Source organism: Dysidea avara, chromosome 8 (genome assembly GCF_963678975.1).
Source record: "Dysidea avara chromosome 8, odDysAvar1.4, whole genome shotgun sequence".
In the NCBI taxonomy this organism is placed as follows: domain Eukaryota; kingdom Metazoa; phylum Porifera; class Demospongiae; order Dictyoceratida; family Dysideidae; genus Dysidea; species Dysidea avara.
Window position 1 is genome coordinate 36,883,168 of NC_089279.1, and position 26,768 is coordinate 36,909,935.

Here is a 26,768-nt window from a genome sequence, read left to right on the forward strand (position 1 = left end):
ACAATGATTTGACAAAGTTGACACTTGGCTTTTATGTATCACCACATGTTGCCAGAGAAATGTCCTCATATTTTGCAAATATCAAGTCACCTTTTACTAAATAATTTGTATTTCATATCATAATATAGCCTTTTCTCTATTACAGGTATTATTATCATGAAATGTTTCTATCACGATTATCACGATATACAATATATCGTGGCATCACTACTGAAGACATTATGAATGCCTTTCACAATGGGCTCTATGGAGTAATACAACCAAAAAACAGTGTATCTGGCTCCGTAGGCTACCAGAAATAACAAATTTCTTTGAAGAGAAAGGGGAAATATTCTGTACTTATGGAAGGGATGGTATATTTAGCGGAATGGCGGAAACAGTAGAATCATCGTTTACAGATTATGGACAGCCTTAGAACACCCACTTCCCGTTATCTACTCACTGTAACATGTATAAATACAGCCACATAGAACTCATCACAGGATTTACAGGCTCACCATGACTGATTACCACATTTTGGTGTTGAATGGTCAGGCTTAGTCTCGGGTGGCCATACTCTATTTTCTCAGGGTGGCGTTTACAGATTTTCAATTATAAGTGCCCCCCTTGAAGGCGCTTCTAGTAACATGTGTCAAAATACGGGGTGTGAGGGTTGAGATATGACTACACTCTAAGAGTGCCACAGATGATGTTAAGCTGCAAGAAGACAGAAAATTGGTGCTACAAAGACCATGAGCTTCAGTTGTGATGAGTTCTATGTAGCTGTATTTATATATGTTACAGTGAGTGGGTATTGGTAAAACCTTGAGGGGAGCGGGAGCGGGAGATTTCCTGGTAAAACCGGGACCGGGAGCTGGGAGATCACGTACACAATCACTACAAGCAACTGTTATTTTTGCACTAAAGATGGTTTATTGATGCAGAAGAGGACTCATGCAAGTAGTCTCTCTTCCTTCCAAACATAAGATATTATACGAACTAGCTATAAGCTAGGGAATTGTAATACTTTTTTTAAAAAAAGATTGAAATACTCTAATAGAGCAGTCAGCCACTCTTTCAAAATATTATATTCTGTCTCTTAACTGCCAGTAGCTTGTTAATATATTTGTAATAACAAGTGAAAAGTCTGCAAGTATAGCCTTAGAGCAACTTAAAAAAAGATTGGGAATCATGCTCCCAGAAAATCACCCATACATCATTGTCTGCATTTTGAATATAAGGCACTGAATATTTATCTATATCTTGTGTTAAATATTAACTTGATACCTTGAAGCATTCCAGAGATATGGCCAATGCATGTATATAGACAATGATACATGGTATTTTATTTAAGAAAAGGACCAAGAACGTAACTATCAGAAATCTCTTTTATATAATTATTAGATGGTATAGGAATGGAAATTTGTCCTCAAAATCATGGTCACTACACCAAGCCAAGATAGATCATTTTCAGTCATCAGTGTTGCAGAGCAAGAATTGTCCACAAAAAGCTTCTTATGTGTAGTCACACGTTAATAACATAATTGGAAGAATTGATACCATAAAAGCAGCATTGAATGATTCATTTACTTCAGACTCTCTTAATAAACATTTCAAAACTGTAGCAGTGATGTGTCACTTCATCACATCAATCTGCTAGCTGACAACCTTGCAATACCTGCTACTTCATGTGACACTAATCCATTCACTTTTGCTGAGATTTCTGAATCTTTAGTCCTCTCTCATCTGAACTCTATGGATCCTAGGAAGTCCACAGGTCCAGATGGCTCGTCTTAGGTTCCTGAAAGAGATAGACTGCTCCATTGGCTACCTTACACTGTTAACATTCATTGCAGAGTGGAGTTTCTCCTTCAGACAGGAAGTGCTCATATATACTCCAGTTCATAAAGGTGCATGGTGCTTTGAACAATCCTGGCAACTTCAGACCAATCTCTGTTGTGTCTGTTCTTGCTGTTTGTTTATTTCATGTGTTTGTTCAGTCATTTTTATAATTTTCCTTAAGTTAATTGTTGCATTTGTATACACGTATATTTGTATTGTGTGCATGTGTTAAGTTTTGTACTTGTTAGCTAGCTATGTTCATTACTTTTGTCTGTATTGTATGCTGTTCTGGCAAGGGAGAATGGTAGTTGCCAACTGTCAGAGACTCAGAGGGTAATTTATAAATCAATCAATCAATCAAAACAGTCTGATAATTTAAGAAACTTTTATTGCTAACTCACAGAGAAAATTTCTTGCTGTAAAAACTCCAAATATTTATTTAATTTATAAACTGACAATAGCTAACTGTGAAAGTGCATGCACCGCCTGGATCTAGCAACTGTCTACACAACCAGAGCAACAATAACTTGGTAGAATAAAATCAGTGGAGAAGGTCAAATTAGAGTCTGGGTAAACTTATAACAATGAAGGTCATACATGGAGTGAAGCATACAGTTACAAAAGGGAAGAAAATGATATGGGTGACATTCTGGGAGCATGATTCCCACCCAGCAAGATTTATTTTAATTTTAAAGCACTAAGACTTTTCACCTTGTTATTAAAAAATACATTAACAAGCTACTGGCAGTCAGTGGCAGTTAAGAGACAGAATATGAGACTGTTCTATAGAGTGGCCGGCTGACTGCTCTATTAGAGTATCTCGATCTTTTGTAAGTTCGTACTGATGATGATACCTCATGTTTTAAAGGGGGGGAGAGACTACTTGCATGAGTCCTCTTCTGCATCAATAAACCATCTTTAGTGCAAAAATAACAGTTGCTTGTAGTGATTGTGTACGTGATCTCCCAGCTCTCGGTCCCAGTTTTACCAAGAAATCTCCCGCTCCCCTCCCGGTTTTACCAATACCCCAGTGAGTAGCTAACTGGTAGTGGGTGTTCTAAGACTGTCCATAATCTGTAAATGATGATTCTGCTGTTTCCGCCAATTCCGCCGTTCCGCTAAATATACCATCCCCTTATGGAACAAACATGGAGGGCAGCCTCAAGGCTTTCCCTAAACAATTCACATAAGAAAACACCAGACACACTATAAAACAGTTGAGAAGATACTTTTGTGCGTAATTTAATTGCAGTTTAAAGTGGTTTGTTAGAATTACACTTCCTTAGCTGTGCATAGCAATGTAATACAAGAATTACGAAATACACAGTATTTACAAATCTAATTATCTAACTGAATTAATATAGCGGTAGCATAAATATAAACCAATTAAGCCTTCATTCTCACATACAGGCTGCTTTTAGCATAAGCTTCTTTGCTCATGTGGGTATGGAAAGACAAACAAATATACAAACATACATACACACATACATACAAACACACACACATTTTAGGGAAAACAATTTCAGTAAACAAGGCACATACCCACAGCTGGCCTTTGGCTGGCTGTGGGCGTGTGCCTGGTTCAAAAACTAGCTAGTGACATTGTATTAAATTTCAGACAATATCAAATGGTTTGTCGTTAAATTTCAACATCTTATCCAGAGCTTTTCCAGTGATAACCAGTTGTGTAGTCACTTAGTGGACCTGTTACGGGTATTTCTAACCGTCCTTCTGACAGATGTCGTGATTATGTTGAAATCTAAAGTCACTCAGTGTAGCTATTACAAATCTTGATGTCATGTGAATTGACTTACAGCTCCTGGAATATGTGCCAGTTACCATCTTGTGATAATAGATCATAGCAACCGAGATAGCAACACAACTGATGTATATGTTGCAACAACCAAATTAATTACTTCTGGAACAATACGGAGCTTCCAATATCTTGTTATTAGTACAGACAAGAGTATATAATAGTAACCAACAGTGTTGAATGGTGTATTAGCCTGTGATTAATGATTGTGTAACACGGATATTTCAGCAACTGTTCTTTATGCGAAATGGTAATTTGAAATGCATATGTGGCAACGGGTCTTTGCCAATTTTCTGTGTTATTCAACCAAGTATTCAACAGTTATTGTACAAGGAAAGTGTAGTATAAACAGCCAAGATAACTCCAGCTCGTTAAAACAATGATTGCACACACGAGCGTGTTGTCACGCCTTCAGGGATCCACTTGGCAGTACCAGACTTTAACATTTTCCATTTCTCCTCACCATCATGCAAGGGGTGGTCACTACCAATAGTCCTGTAGAACCATCTGCAACCGGGATCAGGGTTTTGATCAACAAAAATATACCTTGATCACTTGATTTCGCCTTAAAAACAGCCTTGATTTCTTGATAATTTAGCACGTGTTTTTGTAAATTCTCATTTTGTTTGCGAGCTAGCTTAATCACCACTTTCTAGGACGTCTTGATTGCTTGATTCAGTACTAATTTATCTCTTGATTTGATTTTGATCCCGGCCGCAGATCATTCTCCAGGACTATTGGCAGTGACTACTCCTTGATCATGTTTTCACTTGGTTTAGTGGCCGAATTGGGCTAAATATAGTAACCCTTAAATGGCAATATATAAAAGAACAATTACTGAAATGTCCGTGTTACTTCATGCAATCATTAATAATAGGGTAATACACCATTCGACACTCTTGGTTTCTAATATGTACTCTTGGTACAGAGGTGTGAGGAATGTTTGCAACAAAACTGTGAAGTGACAACCCAAAATGTGATCCAATTAACATGTGCCCAATTACGTCATCACAACTTTGATAGGTCATAATTTAACTGTATTGTTTCTCTCTATGCATGCAGTAATGTGTACACATCATCTCACCTTGTTTTATTTGTTGTACACTTTCATGGTAAGGCGAGTAGTCTCCTGGTGATCCACTACTTCTAATCACCTGAAGGAAACAATCTTGGTAGGCCTGTCTAGACTCTACCATTATCACCAGTAATATCCTTAGATAACCGGTAGACTACATCATAATTGCTCTTAATAACGCGCGTCATCCTACAGGCGCGAGTGGACCCAATTCAAAAGAAGGAAAGAGCGCGGTGTGGTGAATCCGAAGGTGAATTAGTGTAGAGATGAGATCTGACAACGGAGGCGTTCACTACAGAAGAAGAACAGTTCTCGGAACAGTTAGCTAAACAAGTTATTCATAACCAAAGTTGCTTGACGCACACGTCTTTCACAACAGGTACTGGTATTCTACTTGTCACGTGTACATCACATCAAAGTGTTCCCTAGGGCGGTAGCCAAGTACTGTCTGTCCAACCTGACCTTGACTGATGACTTTAGGAAGAGCCTGAACTTTATCAGTCAACAGGTGAGTATAGTTCATAAGAGGAAAATCAAGTGATCAAGGAGGTTATCAAATTAAATATATTAGGCTCAGTAATCAAGGTACCCTAACAACAAATATTGGTGAAACTAATATTTGGCGATTTGCTATCAAATTGCAGTTGGCGAAAATTTAATTTGGTGAAATAGAGGACTTGTAGCATGACGTAAATTATCGTAATTGCTAAGCAACCGTAGATGCTGGCCATGTTTCGGGACAGTGTTGTGGCTGAAAAGTGCTTTCTCAGGGTTTGGTACAGGTTGTAATGAAGCGAATCAGTGTTGAGTTGTGTTGTAAATACCACCCAGTTCGTTAAAAAAGGCGAAGAAGTTAGAAATGGTGAGTAATGTATCGAAATTTAATTATCCACCTATTTCACAAAGCCAGTGATAAGATCTTCTATTTCAAAACCAGCCCTGCTTCCCAGTGCCACTATACCCAGCGCTTAGCGAATAAATCTCTTTACCTTCATTCTGACTCAACATGCGCCATAGAAAGTTGTCCCGAAACGTGTCTGCCTAGCAACCGTTGCTTCACCTTTGCAAGTCCTCTATGCTTTCACAGAAATATTGGTGGTGCACGTAAGTGGTGTAAGGATGAAGTGTGCATGTTGTAGTGCACAATCCTTTTTGTGCTGAAATGCTATGGATTCAGTCACTGAATACATCAGTCTGGTATATTTCATCATTGAACTGGGTCAGGATCTGACCCACTCTAAAGAATATCCGGGTCCTGCTGCAGCCCAAGTGGACCATGTCCATTTATTAGGATCATTTGCTGTCTGTAAGCATACTCACCCATTTATCAATGGCGGTACATGAATTCATGTATGTTGCTATCTTCAAGCTTTCGTGGAGCTACGCCCACTATTCAAGTGTACAAATTATAGTCTCCATAAGCCACACCCCTTTTACATGCGTGGAATTACCAATAAGGTGTGTTTAAGTAGTATCCATGAAGTCACACTTGGTTTGTCAAAACAAAAGCTTGGACTCAAGCTATGAAAATAATGTTGACGAAATTTAAACTTGGCAGTTTATAGTTACGAATCGCCAATTTGCCAAATTTAGTTCACTGCCAAATTTAATTGATATACGATATATAATGAAAATCTTGATCATGGTTACAGATCACTTACAGTAGAGACTACAGGTCATTCTATGTCAAAACCCGTTTTGATTTTCTTGAAATTTGGCACCCTGTAAAGAGCTCATTTCACTGGTCTCCCTTTAAGTTATGACCACTCAACAATTTCTGTTAAAAATTTCATCTAGTTTACACTTCTTTAATGCTCATAACTTTGCTTGTGATTAACATAGCAACTTGCAGACATGGGGCCAAGTACATGAGTACTTATACTTAAGTACACTTAAGTACAGATTTGAAAGTACTTGTACTTTACTTAAATACTTTCTTAATTTCCCCAGTGTACTTGTACTTATACTCAAGTATTTTTGCCAAGTACTTGTATGTACTTAAAGTACTTTTAAGTACTGCAAACATTGTAGTTTGTACACAGTGAGCGTCAATAAAAATAAATTTGATGAAGTTGTAGTTTCAACCTCTTGGTACTTTGTACAACCTTACTATGTATCATGTAGCCACAAGCAGCTGTTTAATAGGAATTCTGGTTTATATAATAAAAGCAATGCTGTCATTTAAATTGGGAGTTGAAGAGAATGGTTGACAAAAACCTGAAACTACCTGCTGTCATGAAATATTTTGCAATTCCTGAAGTTTTATCTGAAGGAGACTGTAAGGCTAAAACTACTGTAATGAGGGGTTTGTTGAATTGGTGGTAAGAAATTATCATTTATAGTGCATAGTATCCTTCTACGTCAGACACCATCCTTCCCTTTCCATTGTGGAAAAATAGTGCTTGTATTATTTATCTCAATTAAGTGGTTATTTAGCATTGCAGGAAAGAATTTAAATCCAAGTGTAGTAGACCTAGAAATGATTATTATGCAGTGTAATAGTTCTGTGAATATAAAAACTGTACCTTGCATGTTTGTACCTCAAGCTTAAGTTATTATGCACGGCTGTTGCTATAGGAAAATGTACTGTACTTGTACTTTACCTAAGTACTTTCAGTATGTACTTGTACTTTACTTAAGTACTCTTGTGATTTCAGTTGGAGTACTTGTACTTATACTTCAAAAACTCAAAAGTACTTGTACTTTACTTAAGTACTTTTAAATGTACTTGGCCCCATGTCTGGCAACTTGTGGTTTAGATTTTTGAAATCTTATTAAATTGTCTTTCAGGTGATATGTACTTTGTTATAATTACCGTACACCAGGTTTTATAGCAAGATAGTAATTAGTAATTTAGTCTTTGGGATCATTTGCTAAAATTAAATTTGTGAGAATTTTGGCACCATGATAATAACGTTAACGTTACCACATGATTTTACTAAGATCACATGATGTTGAAAACTTCATCACTAAGCACTCTGGAAAGATACATTTGCCCAACCAAGGCTGTGTCCTGTAGTGTAGTTGAAGCAAAAAGTGTTGATAAGAAAAGGTACACATGACTCAGATGCTTCAAGCCATTGAGATTTATCCTGCAGGCTTGCTAGCAATGGCCCAGCTCTCTCTCTCTCTTAAAGCTTTCTCCCATCCCATACAGGCTAGTTAGCAATGGGTACAACTCAAGATACACATGAGATGTACAAGACAACAGACAACAATGATGTAAAGGTTGTGTGTATGACTGTGTGACACAGTTCACTTTGTTCACTTTGTTCACTCTGCTAGTAGAAATGGTTGGTTGTTACTAATGTTACCACATCACTTTTTGCACGTATCTTAATTAACAGCAAGATTTTAAATTTAACAATGACCTTTTGTTGCTAAATTTTCTTCTATCATTTTAGATGCTATAATAACTCACTGTACCATAGTAAAGGAAAAGGTCAAACCACAAAAATATGTCATTTTTAATCTCAACTTTTAAAAATATGTTCTTTAATTACTTTTAGTCTTTGTTTACATGTTGGTCTAATGTTCTTCATTCATCACTGTGAGAGTTGGGATCACTAGTAGATCATGAGTTATAAGTGTTAATGTGTTGCCATGTCAGTACTACTGTTTGTATGGTACAAGTGTGGGTATACCATATAAGCTGAAATTTGACATGGAACTTAAAATTAGCAATTTGGCGAATGCTTACAAAATTGCCATAAATGTCACCATATTTTTTGTTAGTGTTTCTAATATTTTAACTGATCAAGGTCAATCAAGAAGCAAAGTGGTGTCAAGCTTGTCAAGTATCATATAGTACAGTAGTACTGTATATTAGGGATCATGCAGATCTAGACTTTTCCAGCCCAAAATATCACCCTAAAACCAGCTGCAATTTCCCTTCATGACAACTTGGCAGTATTGTTAGGCACAGCCAAGCCCAACAATAAGAAGTGTTATATCCCTACTGTGCTCAAGATACCATAACAGAACTGCACACTAGGGATATAACACTTCTTATTGTTTTACTGTGATTTAATATCGTGCACTACTCCAACTTGTTTCAGTACTTTTTATCGATGTGCTATGGTCCCTACTCTAGTCAATTTTTTGTGTACTTGTTTGTTAACTTTTTTTTTGTAAATACTTATCATGACTGGTGGACCCACGCATACTGTATCTGAAATGGTGCTGCGCACCCCCAGCTATATCAATCATTGTCTGTGAAATGTGAGGTATCCGTTGTCAGCTATGTTCTACCCATTACACAACATTTCGTTTCAAGAACTGTTCGAAAAGCACCTCTGCAATCAAAATAGGCACTATGAAAAAGACGGACGGTTTCTATTACAAAGGAAGCCATCAAATGCTACTGCCAAATCAACACTTTTGCTGTCAGCAAAGATGAATGAGACACAAAGGAGGACACTGGTAAGTCCATGAAGAATGCATTGTACGTACTGCGGTTTGCCAAAAGGCACCTCTCAGGCCAAAGTGACATTGAAAAATCAAGCCCGTAGCCTTAGCCATTGTTGAGTTGCGCTTGTCTGAAGTCATCAGTCAGTTACTCAGTCAGTCAGTAGAAAATTCTGTTAAATATATTATTTTAAATTCCGTAGCAACTTGTTGAAAGCATTTCGGGTCAATCCGAAAGCTTGTTTGGGCTCAGCTTGCCTAACCAATACTTCCTCATTGTCATCAGGGAAAATTGAGGCTGGTTTTTGGGTGATGTTATTTTGTGGGCCACGCCTACTCCTTTGTAGTCCCTACTATACAGTACTATAGTACTGTATGAAAAAGTAGTGAAACAAGAGATGAATGGGTATAGTTTGATGGGAAAGCCCCTACTTTGGCATTGTAGCTAATGTGCCAAAGTAGGGACTTTCCCACCGAGCCACTGTAGACTCCAGTTATTAGGCGCACATGGTTATTAAGCGCATATGGTAGACTTGTGCTAGACACCTGTTTGTTAAGCGCATATGGTTGAAATCGCCTCTGCCACCTCGTACCACATAGATTTATTGTCAAAATGAATCAGACATGTCACAGCACATCAATGCCTCACCAGGCCCGTGTCTAGTAGACACTGCCATCTGTAATAATGATAGCTGTAGCTGCTACCTGGCTTCTAAGGATTTCCGTTTCCACGACTGAAGCAAACTATTAACTGGTGTTCAAATCGCATGAAAACTGTAGTGGATACAACTAATTCCCTCCTAACAGAAATTCCTTACCGTAATTTATAAGCGCATGCGCCTAATAACCAGAGTCTACGGTATGCTATAATACCATCATTCATCTCTTGTTTCACTACTTTTTATTGTGTAGGTCCCTACTTCATTTTTAAATACTAGTTTGTTTAGCGCAGGTAGTTACAGTGTAACTTGTGACTGTTCTATTAGAATATCACACATGACTGTTGTACGTATTAGAGTGACTGTTCTATTAGATTATCTCAAGTCAACCAAGGCATGGCAGCTAGCTAGACCAATAAGGGTGAGGTCGTTTTGTTTACTGTTAAGTAAATAGCTAGATTTTTAAAAGGTGTGGTATCCGCACTCTATCGCTATTAGTCCATGCAGTTCTTTATTTGATGGGTGTGGTCACGGTATCTTAATCATGAAGTTGCAGATATATAGTTAGTGTACCTCTTATAGCAGCGCTGGGACTGAAGTGCTTCTGAAATCCAGCTCGGAAATAATTCTTTGGTGTCTAAATATACTGCTGAAAGAAAGTGTTGATACAGAAAATAATCAACTCAATATGGTTTCATTGGATGTAGAAGACAAGCAGCCTGATTGAAGATACAAGAATCAACAAGACACAGAGGACCTACACTCGTCAGAACCCCATAGACACATCCCACTGGTGAGGTTGTTATTGTGGTTTAAAATGGTGGCCGTGCGCTGCTTCGTTTGGCCTCTAAGCTTACGACTGTGGTCAGGCAGTGAGTGAGTGAGTGAGGCAGACCAAATTTCAAGTTGTGGCGATTTGTTTAAAATTCTATATCTGGTCACTGGTAAGTGTTTTCTGTTTTTAATGCTGTATTTCATGTTAGATGGACTAATATTATTCTGTAAAGGTAATTTTGTCGTGTAAGATGTCTCAAGGATGATTTTAGAAGGCAGCATTTTAGGTGGTGCACGTCATTTTTTGGGGATCCCTACTTTAAACAGTACTACTGTACTGTTTGATTAGTTATGTTGTAAATGTGTTATAGTGATGTGTTCCTTTATCAGATGATGTTGACAAAGATGAGTTAGAGGAATAGTTGTCAGTACTAATGGATCAAGAGTTTGATACCATCTTAGAGGATGGCAGTACCTTACAGGTTAGCTGTGTCATGTGATCGGTGGATACCTCTATATAATGACCACTATGGGACCAATGGTTGTACTAATGTATGGAGCCAGACCTGGTCCTAATTAGATTTCAGTGTATTTCATAGTAATTAATAATTACACAAATTCAGTTACAACATGAACTCTTGATGCTCTTACACTATAGTATGTTCACGTCAAGCTGAATCCTGAAAAACAGCTAAAAATTAAAAGTGGATTTTTTCTCAACAGTGTTAACATTTCAGCCAACCAGATGGTTATTGGTAACAGCAAAGGTGTCAACAACAGACACGTACGGTTTGGCTCCATTACAAGTTTGGGAAAGGGCTGTAATGGACACTGTACTTATATGGCTTCCCCATAGGAAATGTATTGTGAGAATTTTAATTGGCCGTAAATATTATGTCAAATGTTTGAACAAAAAGGTTTTGAAATATTTTTAGCGGATCAAGCAGTACTACAAATGAGCCAAATTTCAAGATTGTGTGTAATTGCATCCATGAGTTATTAAATGTTTTTGAGGATTCAGCTCAACGTGAACATACTTATATGATATCACTTAATACCATCTTGTGTGTAATTGTATGTACATCACCTTATTAGGATGTTAAACTGAATTTGTGTTGAGAATGATTAATAAAGTGAGGATCAGTACAAGTGGTGAGTAAGTGTGACGTCCTATAACTAATGAGTAAGAATAGAGGCATGTTTATGATGAGAGGTTGAGAAGACATGTTCTGGTTATTTTCTGCTTGTGGTGGCCTGAAGCCATTTGCTACTGCAGTGTACAAGAAGCTGGCTACCATGTTGGCTGACAAACGTTGACTGACAAGCATGATATTATAGATGAATAAAAATTTTATAAAGGCCTTTTCACACTAATATTCATTGAATGCTGATCAAGCTGTGATCATACTGAAAGTGGATCAAATGTGCATCAATCCATTTCACACTATGTGTGTAGTAACTGAATTCAATTCACTATTCACTTTCATAATACACCCGATTACCTAACGAAAAATATAATGTCAGAAAAGAGATACTTAAGGGTGCTCACGGATATTTGAAGCCGTACAATGCGTAATTTTGTACTGTCTCTTATAACCAGGCAACGTGTTAAATGAATCCATATGGTACTTATATTGGTAGTGGTTCCCTTTCTCTTCAACACAAACCAAACAGAATTTCGCTATCCTTTACCATTCTGTAGCTACGTGAGATTCTTTCCAGAACGCTTAAATCGAAACTAGTCCTTCATCTTTACCATTAGCGCGCTGGAAATCACACTAAATATACTTAAGGTTATAACTCACATATCTATGAAAAGTATTAATCCATAGCTTACATTGATAATAAGTAAGCGCTGGAAGTGTGTTTCACTAACCAAACCCTCGCGTTTCCATCGCCATTACTCGCGAAGCCATAGTGCTACGGACAAAATCTTTTCATAGTTCTGTAGAGAATTTATCTGCCTATCTCCGTGCAAAATTTGAAGCTTTTACGGATATCACTCAAAAACTAGTTTTATTTTTAGTGTAGATGTGTAAAGATAACGCGCGCCCAACTGTACTGATATAATAACCACAGATGTTTTGTGGTGAACACCACAAATTATTCACATTCTATAATACACACAATACAGTTTTGCAGCCTCTATAGGTGAATATTCTTCAATGTGTGTGGCTTTTAAAAAAGCCTTTATATGCTCTAGCAGAGCATCACCACCAGGACTTCTTCCTGAGGTGTAATCTGGACTGGAAGCTGATATCTACAGAAAAGTAATGTTAATGTGAAGTTCTAACCAAGGAGACCACTCACCTATGTCACTTCAACAATTGGTGACCTCCTCACTGTTGGACAACAATCAGCAACAACTACATAATAACAGCCACAACTAATCCTAAATAGATACTAGGATCAGTGGTGACTTTGAAGTGCTGAAAATCCCCATTGAATCAGCCATGGGGCTAACCAACGATGAAAACCTATTCAGCTGATCAGCTGTTCTGCATAATACCCATTGTGTTGCAAACACATAATAATGGTGAACATGTAAAATGACAGAGTATCAAACTAACCATCAGGCAAACTGGTCTGGCAGCACCCGTCCCTTACTATATGTGAAGGGGCAGGCGCTGCCAGACTACAGGTAAACAACAGATTCTTTGAGTGAACCAAACTGCAAACACTGACTTACATTACTTATTACATGCATGGCCATTTATAAAATACAAGCCTGAACATGGAAATACTTTTTAAGTAAAGATATAAGTCGGTGAAAAATCATTGTCATTTGCAGCACATACAGTTTTGGTTAGCCATGGCCAATCATCAGTGATACAGTCACTTTACGGGCCCAGGAACACATGATAACATATCAAAACACAAACACAGAAATACACTTATATAAATTATCAGACCAATCACACATAGTAAATCAAAACATGTCATCACTTGTGAAACAATAGATTCACATCAGACCAATTCAAAACATGTCATACAATTTTGGTTAGCCATGGCCAAACATCAGTGATACAGTCACTTTAAGGGCCCAGGAACACAGCCTGTTTCATGATAACATATCAAAACACAAGCACAGAAACACACTTTATATAAAATATCAGACCAATCACACATAGTAAACCAAAACATGTCATCACTTGTGAAACAATAGATTCACATCAGACTATGCAAATCAAAAGTCATCACTCATGAAATAATGAATTTGATTACACACTCTTCTTTTGTCAATTGTAGAGAAGTGTGATATTATGATACGAAAAGATAAAAGATCTAATGAATAGTACATGAGCTCAAAATAAAGTTTGAATTTGAACTTTTGGATACAACCGTCAATTCCAAGTTAAAACACAAGTGACATGTGGAAACTTGACTCATTTCAGCAAGAATATAGAAGTGAATGGCAACATTGTAAGTTGCGGATCTCTTGCAAGTAGAGTATAACATGACTGAAAAGCAGTAAAATTTTGACTCAAGCGATGCACAACAGAGACTGGCTTGTTGAATAAAAATGCAATAAGATTTGTAGGCACAATATTATTTAGACTGTTTCACTACCTTTTTAAAATGCTCCACTATTTTATTATGCCATGCTTTACGTGTAATACCTATAGACTTTAGCTACTGTATATATGCATCATTAGATTTTATTGTCTTATATTGTCCTAACATATGTTCGTATGACAGACCACGTTCATCCAAACGCTTAGCCATACACTTGGTTGCAGCTTGCTTAAACAACAGTAGTAGTTTAGACACTCTCTTGAATGTCTGGACTTGGATTGTCCAGGTGTTAGCCAGCATTTCCACTCCCCTAATGGTTAGTTCAGATAACACAGTAGCTAAGTTACTAGAGGTAAAAATCTGCTCCATTGCACTAACATCCTCCAGTGCCCTATGAGCATTGTATGTGCTACCTGGAAAGAGCTTACCATACAAGTTGGTTATGCCTAAACGCTTCCTTTCACGAGGTGTCCAATTTGTAAATGTTGCAAAATTATTTTTTACTAACCTCTTACACTCAAAATACGTATCAGCAAAATGCAAGTTTATACTGTGCAGACGATTAAATAAGACATCTCTTCTATGCAGCTCTGCCAACAAAATGGGAAAATCAAAAGTGAACCCATTGTGAGCCACCAACACAGGGTAATGTACTAAATTATAATATGTATTTACTTCTTCTACTACATTACTTATCCACTGCAGAAACATTTCTAATACTGCAGGAAATGAAGGCTGGCCATATAACATTTGTGCAGTAATGCCACATTTGTCTTGGACAGCTTTAATTATCCTGCGTGACGTATTCGACAACGAACTAAAATCACGACATGCAATATTTACTGTATTAGGTACACCTATTACTTTCGCTGCAACTTCAATGATATTATCATCGTAAATGCTACCACCAGTAGCCTCACAATCATAGAAGATGAGCAACGGATGCATATCATCATAAGGAAGCCCTTCATCAGATGGCAAAATTGAATCCTCAGATGGTATAAGCTCACCTTCCCCACACACTACACTACCAATACTTTGATCCCCCTCTTCATCACGTTCTTCTTCAATATCTGATCCATCTTCCTCCTCTACTTGTTCTTCTTCATTGTCATCACCTAAGCCAGTTCCCACGTACTCCGCAGTACTATACCCTGCAGCTTTAAGACTGGTCATATAACTTTTTTCATCTTCATGCCTTTGTACTGCCTTCCTCTTAGTTAGACTTCTATAGTGATGATGCAAATCACTATTCCTACGCTTACGTTGACTAGTCCATAAATTTTGCTCACCTAAAATATATTGCACAGCATTCTCTGGCACATCTATACCCATTTCACACATGCATATTATTTTCCAAATGGGACCTAGGTTTTTATGACATATGGCCATGTTTGTTTTGCAACAATAATGTACAGTATTAAAATCTACCTTCTTATTACGATATTTTAATGCAAGACCATGGAATCCTTCTAATGAATTAGTAGTTAGCTTACCTTTACTCGTCACATACTCCTGTGGCCTGTCTGACATATTTTGCAACAACTCATAAAAAGCTTGGGATTGCTCAGTACATACAAGTTTATGTTTTGTGCTATACGAGGTGCCATCATCATTCATTTCAACGTGATATTTACACCACACAGAATCGTGCTTGTCTTTGCAATAATGGTTATAAAAGTTCATAACACCTTCAGAAAAGGCAGCAAGAGGATTGTCACTGTCCAAGACCTCTGAACAGGACATTAGGCACTTCAAAGAATGCTTGACCCTATCTACAAATACCTTACTCATATGCTTACATTGCAAGCCATTCTGTTTGCATTTGCACTTTACACTCCTAATTTTACTTAAATCGCTATGAAATGTTTTTGCTGTATGGTTACCACAATAAGTAATATGCGTATCAGGGAACTGGCTACATACAATGGCATTTGCAGAAGTATCGTGATCCATGATAATTTGATCTATAGTAAAGCCACTACCTTTTACTTCGCCTAAAATACTTAAAAGCATGTCTCCTTCAGCACCAGATGATGTGCCCTCCCAGTTAGCACCTTTACCTTTCTTGGTGCGATGGGCAAACCATGCAATTGAATCAGTTTGCACATCATGCAAAGTGGCAGAGGCATTGTTTGAATGATGGCCACGTGTAAGATAAAAGCCATCATAGCTTGCTTGCCATTGGTGTTGGTCACCACGTGCAATAATTTTAGCCCTTACCTGATCACATGACCACAGTGCAAGTTTCTCAACATGCTTACCTACCCATCCTACCACACCTTCCCAGGTCGTATGGTACATTACCGGCAAACCCATTGTACCAAAAACATTGTTGTACTCACTATAGTACCCGCCATTCAGCATGAATGCTAGTGCAGGATAATTTACATTCCAGCACCTTGGCCTGGTACCCGTGTTGAGAATTCTGGGATTACCAGTGGTCTGCAAAGTTACCTCTGAGCTACATTTTAGATGTAGCTGCTCACTAACAGTGAGTTCCCTCCCCACCTCTTCTAAGGCCTTTGCTACCTTCTCCAGCAAAGACAATCCTGTTGTAGACGTTGTCTCTGTCTCCATTGGTACATCAACTTCTTCTAAAACAGATTAAAAGAATTCATAAACTTTCATGGTACACAGATAATACTTATAAGCTAATTCACAAGATGCAGGAACAATAATTAAGTTTCCCGGATAAAATACGCATTGGCGGGTAATTATGCTTAAAGCTTTTACAAAACGTTAAAAGAATAAATAGACTACCACTTAATATGCGTACATTGTTACGTACAATTGAGCGGACGGGCAAAAATTCACAGTGTACATTTCGTACATACTGTATGTTCACCTTGTAAAGCACTGCCATCGCCTCCGTTCCTAGAAACGTTGCTCACCGAGCCGTTCGTAGTTAAAACTACGCGTTTCTTCGTCGCTTTACGAATTGTAGATAGATGCGCTGCACGCTTCGACTGTCTAGGCATCTTTATTCTTGTTTCGTCGTATACGAGAATACTATGCGTACAACGGTTCCGTTTTACAAGCTATTACGTAGTAGCCGCATAGAGCACCTCACGTGTTTGCGGTAAATTCTTGCATGGCTTCAAATATCAGCGAGCACCCTTAATATAGTTTGTGTAGAGTTTGTGTTAGTAATGTATCCATTGACACAGTGAAGAAATCTATATGTCATGGATATGTATGAATGCATATGGCTTCCCACACAATGTGTGTCATCTACAAATAAATTATTTCACACACTACATCATATACATTAGTCCAGAGGAGATTGGTCACGTGTCATTCATCTCATGATCTCAAAGGAAGGGTTGAACTAATTCAACCTTCATACCTCTTAATATTAGACGGATTGTATATCCATACCAGAGTGTCCCAGTGATATTACAAGCCTTCTCAGCACAATGCGCCGCTTTCCTAGCTGCTAAACAAGCCTTAACACATAGAACAATGCTTGATTGCATAATTTCACGTCATAGGATTATGACACATGACCAACCTCCTCTGAGATTAGTCTGTGGACTATAGAGTAGCTGATCTGATGCACACACATCATTCACAACTACAAAGTCAGATATTGTGTAGTTGCATTGTCTACTGTAAACCATGGGATATCAACAGTATGATGTCATGTTGTTTACACAGTGTAGTCAAACAATTATGGCTCTCACAAATAGTTTTAATTTTTAACAAGATGACTCCATCCAACTTTAGGCTTTGCATGGAAAGGAAATGGTTTATAGAAACTATATTCATAACAACAAATAACCTCTGGTATCAGCGCTATCTATCACTTTTTTATGCGCTTGTAGCTATGGTTGGTTGTAGCTATGGTTGGTTGTAGCTATGGTTGCTTGTAGCTATGGTTGCTTGTAGCTATGGTTGCTTGTAGCTATGGTTGCTTGTAGCTATGGTTGCTTGTAGCTATGGTTGCTTGTAGCTATGGTTGCTTGTAGCTATGGTTGCTTGTAGCTATGGTTGCTTGTAGCAAATCACGATTGTGTGTTTACAGGAAGAAGTAGACTATACTCACCACACAGAGATGCTATGTGTAATCTTCTAAACCTAAGAAGTGCTGTTGAGTACTTGATTAATGCTGCAAAGGAGCTCACACAGCAGAATTCTGTAATTTTATTGTTATATGGCTTCTTATAAGCTGCTGCCAATTATGTAATGGCGAAGAGAACTTTAAAATTTTTTGAGGTGTAGTGTAGTTGGCGATGTGTGGAATACGAGCTTATTAATAGGTCATGGACACACAGAAGGACTCAGTAAACATGGCAGTTGGCTATATAGTGTTTAGCACAAAAAGGTGGATAACTTTGCTGTACATGAGTGAAACAAAATAATATTATAAAAGTAATAATATGAAGATGAACAAACGGCGAATTTTAGTTTTGTCTCAAACATACGTACTGTTCACTTGATACTTACTAGTGGACCAATACTCATTGCCAATAACCACCAGAGGGTTGTTTTGAGTTGGAGGATGCTTTCCAAGGTGGTTTTTAGGTGTGCGTTCTATTAGAGTTTTTGCAAAAAAAAAACATGGGCAATCCCTATTATGAACCCACTATCGAACTCACTATCGTGGTTCATGATAGTCGCATCTGGTAGGCTTTGTTTCTCTGTTAAGGTCAGCTATTATGTGTTTGAGAGGACATTGTTCTTCTGTGTGTTTTCCTGTAATGGCTAGCATTGATCTAGCTTATTATGAGTAATGTTGATGCCCTAGAATAGTCTTGTGTTAACAGGTGTTGGTGTTATCCCGTTGTCCAGCACTTGACAGCCAGTACTGGGGGTGTGGCAAGGGCACATTTATCCCAGGAAAAGTACAAAAATACAAAATAGTGTGACACTGTCATATAGACATTATCTATGATACTGTAGGTTGTGATCATCCTGTATTGAGAGATCTAGTAGATCATGTGATACCGTCAGTAGCAGACCACTGGTATTACCTGTAACTATAGTTACTGGACCCAAAATATGAAATTGAAGAGGATTCAAAGAATGACATCAGAACATGTTGTTTAGTATTATACCTAACCAATACTGTCAAGGTGCCATGAAGGTATTATGAGGCTGGTTTTACAAAGTTATTTAAAGCAGTACTATAAGCAGTTTCTATACTACAAGCATTCATGTGGTAATGACAAATGTGGTTGTACAAAAGTGTACATTCACAGTACCGATACTGCAAGCAAAGGTTTGAGCAAAGTAGCTTAACACACAGGGTGAACACTTCTTGGCACCCAGATTATAATGTAGTTAACATATATATCTGAAAAGCTGTCTAGCTGTCCATCCATCTGCTTCGTGATGCCACTAACTCGACAACCAAAGCACGTATCAACACAAGACTTACATGAAATTAAGCGTTCATCATCTAGCAACTCCAGGTTTGTTGTTACAAATCACTATGTGCTTTTGTTTGCTCTCTACACGCATTGAAGGTGTTGGTGTAGAGGAAAACTTGAGCTACATTCCTGTCAAAACCAGTTAAAGTGTTAGTGCATAGAACTGTTAACCCAAAGGTCCAGGGTTCAATTCCTGCAGATGACAACTTTTCTTCTCAGTGCCACCTTTTTATGACACACTTTTTCATATGTCAGCTATTGACGATGCTTGCTCGGCAATCTGTGCAAGTATTGACATGCGAAATGTAATGCTCACCATCTGGCTATGTCGCAAAGTTTATTGCAAGCTTCTACATGCATTCCTTCATCTGCTACAGTACGTTAAAGGCCATGATGTATAGTGTTGCACCGATAATCGGTTCAATAATCGGTATCGGCCGATATTGGCTACTAGCCGATTAATCGGTTTTGATTAAATCAAGGCCGATGTTAATCTCCACTGCGCTGTGTAGTATAATGATGTGGGGGAGGCTAGACATAAGTTATTTGGCATTTTAATTAAGTTATGTGTTAATGGTTTAGCGGTGACTACAAGCCATGCCCATAATAAACTGTCAGGGTTTAGGCCATGCCCAACAATAAACTGAGGTTTTTAGGTTTCTATGTAGTGCCAGCCACTTGTCTCAACTGTATAGCAGTAGTAAAATGTACTTAAAACCTGTTTACCATGAGTAACTTTTACTTGTGGTATACATCTAACTTTACATTTTAGCCTAGAATGAGCTGTATGTCAATGGTTATGTCACTAATATGAGCCATTTAATAATGATGAGGATGAGTGTTAGTGTTATTAGTGTATATCGGATCGGTTATCGGTATCGGCTAATTCTGTTGCTTAATATCGGTTATCGGAATAATCGGCTAAATTGGATATCGGTGCAACACTAATGATGTATTCAGCTGCATTCTATTGCTAACCACACGATAAACAGCTCAGCTGGTAAAATACCTCCCTGAAGTGTTGCGGTTACTGCTGCTGTGTAGGGCAAGTGCCCAGAGATAAAACTTTTTTTTTTGGTTTTTCTATACCTTTTTGGTGCATACTTTTTCCAAGAATTCACGATATAAAAAGAGAGGAGAGTGTCCTACTCTGGTACAGCCTGTACAATTGCGTAGTGTGAAGTGATGATGCAATACTGGTTACCACTATTCAGGTGTTAATTGATCACGTGACTATTTCCAACTGAAGTCACAAAAATACTATCTCATCAGAGAAGTTCTAAAGTGCTTTAAATGGAAGGTGTGGATATTGGTCTAGAAGAAATTGTTGTGGAAACATCACCAGACTTTGATGAGTCGCCCCACCATCCACCGACAAAGAAGTAGGACGATGAAAGGCTGTCACCAAGAAAGAACGGGAACATCTGGTGAAGGAAGTGCGCAACCTGCCGTTAACTCCAATTACAACATATTGTCTGGATGTCACGCGTTCAAAGTTAGTTTCACATGCAAACAAATCGCTCAAAGAATTTGCGTTATCTTTTGAGCCTTGAGGTATATTGTTCATCGTATGTTTCTTGAAGAACGTGTTTGCCAATTTGTATGAACGCTGTGCTAAGAATAAGGACAAATTCATAGCATTTCAGTTCCAATGGCATCAAATTCATACTGTAGCATTCTACTCGTGAAAGACACTACTGACCTTGCAAAGCTGAACTTAGACTCTGAAGACTCCACCACTATTACTCGAGTTGAGACAAGACAGTAGTGGGTTAGCTTTAATCAGGCAAGGAAGTTCGAGCATGAAGTTGCCAAGATATTCACGTTGATATTCTCAATGGAAGTATACAACAAGCTTCTTAGTCACAGCAAGAGTTCATAATATATATAAATATTTAGTCACACAGTCACAAATTTTTACAGAATTTGACTCAGTCTAATGCACATGCAATCCCCTCTACAACACATGCTGACCCTGTAGATGTTTACTATAGGTTTGGAGGAGCAACACTGGCTAGCATGTTACATGGCCGTTACAAGGCAATGAAGTCTGAACTGACCCAACACAAGGAGAAAATATCTGAGGAGATCCACATTTTCCAGGCATTAAATGCCAAGGATAAAGTTCCTATGTACTTACGGTATAGATTGTGGGTTTATGTACTTTCCCCGTGAAGAATTGGTCCCATTTCTACAGGACGTGAATGTTGCAGTAAAATCAGTTTGTGATGAAAGTGGATTCAAAAAGTATGGACCTTCTTTTATACAGGAAACCACCAAGTTTATTTATTAACAGCGGAACTAAGCTTAAAGAAAAGTTTTGTGAACTGTTGCGAAACTGCTTTGACTCCTTAGATTGTTTCAAGCCATCTGCTTTGGATGATGTGTTCTCTGAATTTGTGGCAAAACTTATGAACACCAGAATCCTAGAATTCTTAAGCTCCTTCAAAGCTACCACTGCAATGAACAATAGGCACCGCATCAGTGTCTGGACAAAATTTACGAGACACCTTGTTGACACAGCATATAAACACTGAGAGTAAAACAAATTCATAGCTACTTTAATATTGACAATTAACTCTTGTCATAATGTAGAGAATATGAAATACAAAACTAATTAATCAAGCCTTGTTTTGCATAATTTTCCTTTCCAGGGTAATGTCACTCTCGCAGGTGTCAAGAGATAAACCTCTATACTCACTGCCACTGTGATGGGCGGATATGGTCTGCTTGATCAACTGGGCTGCTCTTGAGATGGCGTAGTTGACAGCATCCAGCTTGCCAGCAGTTGATCTCTTATACTGAGATTCCAAAAGTATCCAAACTGGTTTGGATACTTGTTTAAAAAGTAATCCATAAACACAGATCCTGAGAAATCCCAAGCTGTTAAAATTAGCATGAAAGTTAGCACTCTTCCCATATGTGTACCTTACTTTGCCAGGCAAGGAATTTGCTGGGCTGGGGTGGATTGGGCTTAGCTGAGAATTTCAACATTAATCACTGTAGTTTTGATATAGGTTGTGGTGTACCTGCTTCAGTAAGGGAATGGTGCCACTTGAGGAAACAATCATACCCCTCCCTTATAGACTTTCAGAATATCACAGTTTGTGTCAGTCACATGGTCATGGCTCAACAACACTTCCTCAAAAATTTGACTACATGCCTCCAGATATTTCAGGGTCAGTTCAACTTGTGGAGCATCTGCTGGAGGAGGTTGCTGATTCACGTAGTGATACAGCTCTCCAAGTACTTGTTTTTGCTGCAAAAAATAGTGAGGTATTTTATGGTCTATTGTTTAATTTTGAGATGGTACCATTGTGTCAGGTAATTACTGGTAAAAAATGTAATTAAACAGGTAATTAATTACTAATCTTTACCACATTTTGGGTAATTGTTATTGTAATGATTAAATTTGTTTAGTAATCACAACAAGCCTGGTTAACATACACCCAGCTATAGTGAGATGTGTTCTGTTTCACCTGTATGATCTTGGCTGGTGCTACATTTAACTTGATCCAAAAGTCTCTAATGATGTAGGCTTCACACAGCTTGGGGATCATCAAGGCATTACTATTCCTTACACGTTCACATTCTCGTTCAAACATATCCACAATTGCCTGTCACCCAAAATGATTTGCATTGCGAGTAAAATTCCTAGTCCCATTTTCCAGAGATGAATGCAGAGCATTGATCATATTCTTTAGCTAAATTTAAAGCATAAAATTAATACGATAGCAATATTTAATACCTGATGACTTGGACAGATCAACCAATGAATTAGGTGTGATCCGCTGAATGGGTTGATGAAGTACGGCTTTACTTGGTACGCGTCACTAAAAGCTTGGTTGGTACGATACGCCCCACTATAACCATGTGTGCTTTTCACCACAGTCAAGTTGGGTGCAGCCCTATCACATACTAGGAGGCTAGTGGCAAATCCATGTACCTGTATTGAAGAATACTAAAGTAATACAGTAGATGAACATATCTAATATCATCTGAAAGAGATGGATAGTTTCAAACACACAGGCATGAATAGTCTAACATTTCTGAGTTAGTGTAATAAGGTCCAACTATGTCATAGGAAGACGTTAAATCCCTCCACAAAAACTGCATTATATAAGCAGTTTGCTCTGCTGCCTTATCCTTGTCAAATAGTTTGTACACATCATGAAGTGATCCTCTGTAGTCATTGATAGCCCCACAATTGTTTGACTTCTGGAATTCCACATAAGCCACGATATGACCTTTACCTCATCAAAATCAACACTCCATCAGCCATGGGCACCAACTTTCCTGTAGCTTTACATGTTGACTTGAACTGCTCAAACTGCTCCACCTGCTTAGATATATTTTCCCAAGATGCTCCAATGTCATGCAGAAAGCAACCAGTATATGCTTGGAGGATGCTTCTTGCAGGTAGCTGGAGAATACCAAAGCTTTTCAAAGCTTCATAGGCTGCCAGGCTTCTAATGTACACTGCAAGAGCTGTTGGAAAAGAGAATATTTTATCACACACATGCAGTCATGCACCCACACACACACACACACACACACACACACACACACACACACACACACACACACACACACACACACACACACACACACACACACACACACACACACACACACACACACACACACACACACACATATTGAGACACTCAATCTTTTACCGATTTGAATAGTAACTAAGCTCCATTGGTTACCACATTTCCCAGTACTACATTAAAACATATTTAGTTACAGAATAGCCAATTTATTTACAACATACTATTCTTCAATTGATCGGAGTAGAATTCATTTCGCTGCCTGTCTTTCCTCCAGATTTCCTTCAGAGAGTCTTCCACTCCAAAGCCACCAGCTTCCTTGTATACCTCTTCAAGTTGGTCCCCATGCTCATCCTCTAACACTGCAGTTATCTTGCACATGTCATCATGTTGAGTATCATCCATTGTTACGTCTAATTTAGAGTATTTAGACGGTGACTGTTTGTCCTTTGTTCTCTCCGTCTGTGCATTTCTTTTCCTTGCTGCAGAACTTGCTGGTGATAAGTATTTGGTGGGATAATTAGCATTTGCTGCCTGGTGTCGAATTTTTTTCCAGGGCTAACTTGGGCTGACCTTTTCTTGTGATTCTCCAGAATTCTCAGAAGTTGTATGCAAGATGAACACAAAACTTCAGTAGAGGCTTGTTCCATAAAAGTTGCATTCTTTGGAAGTTTGTACCAACGTAAGCAACCAATAGAATCATCTCTCTGAAGTGGTGCCACTGACATATTAACTTGCTTACAGTGGAAACGAATCACTAAGAGGTACTCATCATTATATTTGTCATAACTGATTCCGGGACAAAATACAAAGCCGTTAGATTGCAGTAGCTTCTTGCAGGCCTGAGTGAATTCCTCATCACTTGTAATCACTCCATTGTCTACTGATACAAGGAGTCCTTGCAGATCATAATGATACCCAGCAGATGTTGGCGTTAAAATAACTCTGACACGATGCACATACCCAGCAGTCGGGTGGTTATGAACTAACATGTGTTATTTGAAATAGAGTAATTCCATCCAAAGCCATTAATAATGTGCCACTAAGCTCAGGATAGTTTTTAGTTATAATTTCTTGAAGACAGCTAAGAGGTGGTAAAGGTACAGGATCTTCATCAGTTTGGTTTGTGAAAACTGTAGCTGGGTGAGTAGAGGTAGAATTATTACACTCATTCTCCATTGACACTTGTACAGGCTCAAGGACAGGTTCAAATGGCAAAAATTCTGTCCACATGTGTACCGTTTCCTCGCCAACTTCCGCAGCGCTATCTGTGTCACTATCAACATCGCTTTCATTTAACACAGCAGATGACTTCAGAAATTTTATCGGTGTAGTTATAGATGTAGTTGGCTCCATCACAGCAGGTTTAACTGGCAAAGTAGACACTGAATAACCAGTTCGCAATCGCTCTAAGTTGGAATCGAGGTGGGAATGGCCCATATCCATGGAGGAAGCATCACTTATGGTAAACAAATCACGGGTTTTCTTTGAAACGGGTCTCTTAGGTGTGCCTCCATATTCTCACTTCGATATTAGTCGCTAATTGATACAACTCTGCATGTGTCTGGGTTGTTATTGTCACCTCACATGTTAAATCAACATAAGAGAAATAACGTAAATAAAAGGGAACGTAAATAAAAGGGAATGCTTCACACTACGTATTTGTACATGCTATACCAGAGCAGGACACTCTCCTCTCTTTTTATATTATGAACTCTTGCGTTTTCTAACTCAACTTTTTCTCATATTAAGTTCATATCATCCTAGTATTGCTCCACAACATATGGACTGCTGGAAACGTATATAGTAGCACATTTGATAGGTACATATAAGGCAGACCAATTATGTGCATGTGCGTTTGTCTGTGTGTTTATTAGAGTAAGTGCCTTCTCTTTGTAACTTCAATTCTTTGTTATGTTAGGTACTTAAAACAATTAACCATCAAGTGTGCACCTGTGTGTTAAATTAATTGTGGTCAAACATTTGCTTGCAGTATAGCTACCGACAACAAATGTGTGTACTGTTTTAAATACTCTTTGTTGACCACATTATGTGCCTGGACAGCACCACATGATTTGCACATGTCTTACATGTGGCCCGCTCAGTGAAAATCTGACTAGTTTGTATAATTCTGTATCACATTGAAATACATTGGATAAAAATTGTGTACTACAAAAATAATTTTATACACGTTTTAATTGCTTCAGTAAACAGTGAAACAAGGCTTGAATCAAGGTAAGTGGTGACCAACAGATTTGCCTGTTAATGGATGAGTAAGAATATCTTTTGTTTCATTTCAGTGACATGAAGCAAATGTGAGGCTTTTGTTTATGTTGCAGTAAAATATTATGTAACATGGCCATTTCTAAGTTTAAACAGCCTTTTAATACATGTTTGTATGTAGGGTAAAACTCGTACCTTGCTGAATGCCCCAATTCATTGTGAAGACAAATGAGCCAAGTCCCATCTTCATAACTTGTTTCTTTTGTGAGTTATGATCGATTAAAGAGCACCTGTGATTTACACCAGCCTACGTCTGTGTGTCTAGTGTTTCTGGATATGATTACATCATTATGGATTATCTTACAGTTCAGAGCTCGACTAGCAATGCTACAGAAGAACCTCAAAGGCTGCAAGAAGGAGATTAATAGTCTCTCAGTGATTGAGAATGCTGTTAGTAACTGTGATGTTACTTGTTACTTAGTTACCTGATCACCTAGGTGACACATGTAGCCTTCCTCAAGGCCAACTATGAGTACTTACGAGGAAACTATC

General features: G+C 38.2%; 1 protein-coding gene and 2 long non-coding RNA genes across 4 annotated transcripts in view; 2 read left to right on the forward strand and 1 right to left on the reverse strand.

Moving 5' to 3' along the window:
• LOC136263501 (tetratricopeptide repeat protein 27-like) overlaps nt 1-4,908 on the reverse strand; it is a 26,767-nt gene extending 21,859 nt beyond the window's left edge. The window contains exon 1 of the mRNA XM_066058067.1: nt 4,719-4,908. The gene's annotated coding sequence lies outside the window, so the exon portion shown is untranslated. The remainder of the gene's footprint in view (nt 1-4,718) is intronic.
• On the forward strand, nt 4,871-26,682 carry LOC136263511 (uncharacterized). 2 transcript variants are annotated; one of them, XR_010704671.1, is made up of 5 exons: nt 4,871-5,088; nt 5,139-5,217; nt 10,940-11,031; nt 11,645-11,701; nt 26,583-26,682. It is a non-coding gene; the product is annotated as an uncharacterized lncRNA (long non-coding RNA). The 2 variants fall into 2 exon arrangements; XR_010704670.1 differs by lacking the exon at nt 26,583-26,682 and having other exon boundaries at nt 11,645-14,478.
• LOC136263512 (uncharacterized) lies at nt 18,971-26,576 on the forward strand. Its single transcript, XR_010704672.1, has 3 exons — nt 18,971-21,543; nt 22,095-22,288; nt 22,458-26,576. It is a non-coding gene; the product is annotated as an uncharacterized lncRNA (long non-coding RNA).
• Nucleotides 26,683-26,768: the final 86 nt, after the last annotated feature.